The sequence below is a fragment of the Loxodonta africana genome, chromosome 7 (genome assembly GCF_030014295.1).
Source record: "Loxodonta africana isolate mLoxAfr1 chromosome 7, mLoxAfr1.hap2, whole genome shotgun sequence".
In the NCBI taxonomy this organism is placed as follows: domain Eukaryota; kingdom Metazoa; phylum Chordata; class Mammalia; order Proboscidea; family Elephantidae; genus Loxodonta; species Loxodonta africana.
Window position 1 is genome coordinate 90,551,985 of NC_087348.1, and position 6,000 is coordinate 90,557,984.

The following is a 6,000-nucleotide window of genomic DNA, read 5'->3' on the forward strand; positions in this document are numbered from 1 at the left end:
AAGTTGACTCCTGCTGTGGGCTCTTCAGATGATTGAAGCTGGAAGAATCTCAGCATTAAGAAGGAGAAAGCCATTCCAGGTGGAAGGGACAACTTGAGCCCAGGCTGGAAGCTGAAAAATGCTCCGCATTCTGTGGAAGAGCAGTGTGAGGTGAGCTAGTGTAGCTGCTAGAATTTAGATCGTGAAGAGCCTCGAATGCCAGGCCAAGGTGCTAGACTTTATCCTGAGGACAATGGGGAGGCAAAGGGTTTTGAGCAGGGGAGTGACAGTTGGATTTGCTGCCAGTAGGATCCCTTTCTGCCTGCTACATGAAGCATAGGTTGAAGGCCTCCAGAGAGGGTGGTGTCTAGGAGCCCTCTATTTCTGAGGTTCAGGTGAGAAAAAATGAAGCATGGATAAATGTGGTTCTGTGGAAGGGGAGAAGATCTCACAAAGAACAGTCAGGACTTAGTGAAGGATTGGATGAGGGCAGGAGGAAGCGGGAGGAGAACGGTGATTCCTGGGTTCCTTCTGATGACCAGCTGGCTGGAGGTGTTCTCCCTGAGATTCTGAGAGGAGCAGGTCTGCGGGAAAATAGAGAGTTCAGTTTCGAACATACCAAGGGAAGAGTCATCCAAAACAAGATATCTGCATTGGTCAGAGGGGTGGGGCAAGGCAAATCTGGGCAGATTCTCTGCGAGTAACATTCTCCGGATGGATTTAAATTGACCCAAGTGCAAAGAATGGGAATTCCAGAACACTGAATTGTGCTCATGAAGAACCGGTATATAGACCAGGAGGCAGTTGTTCAAACAGAACAAAGGGATCAAAAAACCAAAACCCTTTGCCATCGAGTCAATTACGATTCATAGCGACCCTATAGGATGGAGTAGAACTGCCCCATACAGTTTCCAAGGAACACCTGGTGGATTCAAAATGCTGGCCTTTTGGTTAGCAGCCATAGTTCTTAACCACTACACCACCAGGGTTTCCAAATGAGGGGATACTGAGTTGTTAAAATTCAGAAAAGGTGTACAACGCAGTTATATTATTTCACCATACTTATTCAATCTATATGCTGAGAAATAATCTGAGAAACTGGACTATATGAAAAAGAACGGGGCATCAGGCTTGGAGGGGAACTCACTAACAACCTGCGATATGCAGATAACACAACCTTGCTTGCTAAAAACAAAGAGGACTTGAAGTACTTAGTGATGAAGCACTTACAGCCTTCAGTATGGATTGCACCTCAACATAAAGAAACCAAAAATCCTCACACTGGACCAATAAGCAGCATCATGATAAACAGAGAAAAGATTGAAGTTGCCAAGGATTTTATTTTACTTGGATCCACAATCAACGTCCATGGAAGCAGCAGACAAGAAATCAAACGACATATTACATTGGGCAAATTTGCTGCAAAAGATGTCTTTAAAGTGTTAAAAAGCAAAGATGTCACTTTGAGGACTAAGGTGCGCCTAACCGAAACCACGGTATTTTCAATCGCCTCATATATGTGTGAAAGCTGGACAATGAATATGAAAGAAAGAAGAATTGATGCTTTTGAATTATGGTGTTGGCAAAGAATATTGGCTATACCACGGACTGCCAAAATAACAAACAAATCTGTCTTGGAAGAAGTACAGCCAGAATGCTGCTTAGAAGCAAGGATGGCAAGGCTTCATCTCATGTAATTCGGACATGTTATCCGTGGAGAAGGACATCACGCTTAGTAAAGGAAAGGGTCCGAGAAAAAGAGGAAAACCCTCAATGAGATGGACTGATGCAGTGGCTCAAACATAGCAACAATTGTGAGGATGGTGCAGGACCAGGCAGTGTTTTGTTGTGTTGTGCAAAGGGGTCACTATGATCTGAACCGACTCCACAGCACCTAACAACAAATGTCCCCAGGACAATCCCTTAGGTCCCCACCACCCATGGTCCTCAGGACAGACAGGGCCTGGACTTGGGCTCCAGGGGAGGACAGAGGAAACTGTCAGCAGAGGTTCTGACCAGGGTGGAGGGAAGGATCTGGGACCTAAGGATTAGAGGGCAAGAGTGGCTGGCACAGAGGTCTGGGGGTGGCAAGTAGTAGGAAGAAGGCTGGTGGGATTTAAAGATGAATCAGTCCAAAGCCATCATCATACAGAGAGGTAGAAAGATGCCTAGTAAGGGATGGGGATGTCATTAGCTCCTGGTCAGGACTGTACCCTGTGCCAGACTGACTGGGAGAGGTCAACCCCGGTGTGGCTCTGGGATTGGGTTCCATGCCCAGATGTTATGGGCTTATCTGGCTCATGTGGGGTCACTACGGTGAACACTTGAGAGTCCAAACCCTCATAAAGCAGCATCCCTAAACCCACTGTCTATCAGTCTGTCCCAACGCTGTGCTGTTACTTTCTCCATCCCAGGACCCAGGTGGAGCTACAATCAGAGGAAGGAGCCACAGACCCAGACCTGGGGGAGCACACAACCTGGCACAGAGCCAGGTTTCTGGTAGATGCCATGGTACGGGTCTTAGGTTGGGAGGACTGTGGCACCATGTACCATGTTCCACAGAAGAGGAAATATAATAAAGGCAGTTTCCTTCAACAAATGTTTATTAAGCACCTACTGAGTGCCAGGCACTGCTCTAGAATCTCTTTACAGGATTTACGTTCTAACTGGAGGCTGACAATAAACAAATACAAAATATAACGTCAAGGAATAAGAGAGAGGAAGAAACTTTACAGGATTTACGTTCTAACTGGAGGCTGACAATAAACAAATACAAAATATAACGTCAAGGAATAAGAGAGAGGAAGAAACATAAAACTAGGGTAGGGGTGGGATATTTCAGCAGGAGCCATGAAATGGCCACTTGACAGACAGTGCCTTTACCCAACTTGACTGACTGGTAATTTTGGTCCCTGTTCCCCTCTGATCTCAGTTTTCCCATCTTAAAATGGGTGTTGAGCTGGGTTATCTTTGAGGGCCCCACCTGGTCCAGCCATTAGAGGGGCCTGAGAGGGGGAATGGTGGGGTGATAAACCTTCTGAAGGAGTGGCCTTGTCCACGAGACCCAGCGTCGCCCACTTGGCTCTCCCTGCCCACCCAGCAGAAGCTGCCAAGGCTGGCCTGGCAGGCGGAGATGACTCACCTGGAGGTGTCAGGATCCAGGAAACAGCCCAGGGTTGGGGTGAAAGCCTGGAGACTCCCTGTCCTGCCTCGCCCAAGAGGGATGGGTGGGTGAGCACTGCCCTTTTCTAACCAGCCCCTATCTGAGGGACCTTCTGCTGTCCAGGAAGCTGTAGCCAAGAAGGCAGAGTACCCACTGTTCTGCCAGGTCTGCCACCACCCGGGCCTCAGACTCCTAGTCAGTATGTGGGAGGAGGGATGGGCCTATATACTCTGCATTTTTCTTCCAGCTTTAAATTCCTGTTTTGTTGAGTATGTTGTGGAAGGCACATGGCCTCTCGATGGTTCCCTGGGGCTCAGGGCAGGGGTGAGTGGCAGATTATGAAATGGAGAGTAGGGCAAGAGTTGCCAGATTTAGCAAATGAAAATACAGGAAGTTCAGTTAAATTTGAATTTCAGATAAACAACAAATAATTTTTTAAATAATATATGTTATTTTTTGTTGCAGTTGAGAATATACATGGCAGAACATACACCAATTCGACCATTTCTACACGTACAATTCAGTGACATTGACTACATTCTTCAAGTTGTATAACCATTCTCACCCTCCTGTTCCAAGCTGTTCCTCCCTCATTAACATAAACTTACTGCCCCATCAGTTTCCTGTCTAATCTTTCAGGTTGTTGTCATCAATTTGATCCCATGTAGATAGTTCTTAAAAGAGCACAATGCTCAAGGCAGACATTCTTTAGTAACTAAGCAAAACTGTTGTTTGGTTTTAAGAAGACTTCAGGAGATATTTTTGGTTCAACTAATTTTTTAAATATAAGCATGTCCCAGTACTACTTATCTTAAAAGATCATTCATTGTTTATAGGAAATTCAAATTTAACTGGGTGTCTTTTATTTTATCTGGCAACTCTACTATCTGGGAACAGTGATTTGGAGCTGGGGCTTCCACAGAAGAACTTCCTAAACTCCCAGATCAGAGTTCTTGCACCTACATTGCTGCCCTCTGGGTCCCTTATCCATGGACTTCTTGGCATTCTTTTCGAAGGTGGGAGTATGAGGGAGATAGAACCAGGGGCTGGGAGAAGCCAAGGCTATATAGAGATGCAGAGAGACCCTGAAACCCCAGGAGGCATGCCTGACCTTCTCCTGCCCTGCATCCAACTAACTTTCCCACCTTTTTCCCAGCAAGGCAGACAGGTCTCCCCACTGTCTCCTGCACAGCCCAGACTCATTCCTACCTCCATACCTTTGCTGTAGTCCTGCCCTCTTCCCTCCTATAAAAACTCTACCACTGCCTCCTCCAGGAATCTCTCCTTGGTTATTCTTTACCATCATGACCCCCTCCCTGAGTTCCCAGAAAGCCCTCGGTCCCACACATGGTCACAGAGCCATTCAATCAACTGTGCACCCACTATATGCCAGGCTCTGTAGTAGGTGCTGGACACAAAACAGTGATCAGGACAGACACACAACAGAGCTCCTTCATGACCTAGTGGGGGAGACAGACACACAAACACTTGTCAAAAGAAACTGGGTCAATAATATTAACCTATTAAATAAGGTTTATTCGGGCAGAAGATTCGCAAATTGGGTAGCACCAAACTACATGTGGAAAGGTACTCCACCAAGCATCGGCAGCGATTAGCTTATACTGGCAAAACATGGAAGCAAATGAAGCTTATTTCTGATTGGCTTATACGATTTACTACTGAAGCATTGTCAGGTTCTCACTGTCAAGAAGAATGGAAGCACTGTCCAGATTTCATTGCTCAGGGAGGGTGGCCTGACTTACAGTAAAGCTAGGCTTAAGTTTCAGGGAAGACAAGTCTTAGGGGCATTGCCGACTTGACTGCCAACGCCATTTTGTCAACCACAGGACTCCATTTTCATTTCATTTAACACACATAATTGCAAAAAAGAGAGTTGATTGTTCTTTCACCAAAACAAAAAACCAAACCAGCTGCCATCAAGCCAATTCCAACTCGTGACGATCCCATGTGTGCAGAGTAGAACTGTGCTAGATAGGGTTTTCAAGGCTGTGACCTTTCAGAAGCAGATTGTCAGGCCTTTCTTCTGAGGCACTTCTCAATGGGTTGGAACCACCAACAATTTGTGCCACGTAGTGGCTCTTTCACAGAGACTAACAAAGTTCATGTGACTGGGAACTCCTTGAAGGCAGGGACCACATTCTATTTTATTCAGGCCCTGCCTACCATGAAGAAGGCGTCAGTCAATATTACTGGAATAAATGAAAGTGCTGAAGGAGAAAAGAGGAGGGAAGACCTCCAGGAAACCTTCCCAAAGGAGAGGCCACATGAGTTGGAAGAAGGGCTTTCCAGATAGAGTGTGCAACAGAGACCAGGCATGGAATGTGCTGTGAAAGAACATGCAAAGGGGTGTGGCTGGCAGGGAGAGTGTCTGTAAGTGAGGAAGATCTCTGGGGATGAGGACAAGAGGTCACAGTGCAAAAAGGGTCTGTGCTGGCAGTTCAAGCTTGAGCTGTGGACTTGTGGTCCCCCTAGCCTTGCCATCACTGCATGCCATTGCTCTTGTGAGTCTGATCAGCCCTTTGAGATCACATTTCCAGAGGGCAGGGGCTGGGTCTTCCTTTCCTCTCTTCCTTTCAGGCTCTGGGCTGAGAACTCAGCATGGGAGATAGATCGATAGAGAGCTGATGAATGGGAAAAGGAACCCTGGTGGCACAATGGTTAAGCACTCAGCTGCTAACCCAAGGTCAGCAGTTTGAACCCACCAGCCACTCCATGAAAGAAAGATGTGACACTCTGGTTCCATAAAGATTAACCAAACCCATTGCCACCAATTCGATTCTAACTCATAGCAACCCGTATAGGACAGGACAGAATTGCCCCATGCAGTTTCCAAGCAG

The 6,000-nt window shown here is 46.6% G+C and overlaps 1 long non-coding RNA gene across 3 annotated transcripts in view; it reads right to left on the bottom strand.

The window, feature by feature from the left end:
* LOC100662617 (uncharacterized) overlaps positions 1-3,486 on the bottom strand; it is a 76,195-nt gene extending 72,709 nt beyond the window's left edge. For all 3 annotated transcript variants that reach the window (XR_002783648.2, XR_002783647.2, XR_002783645.2), the window contains exon 1: positions 3,122-3,486. This is a non-coding gene — a long non-coding RNA (uncharacterized LOC100662617). The remainder of the gene's footprint in view (positions 1-3,121) is intronic.
* Positions 3,487-6,000: the final 2,514 nt, after the last annotated feature.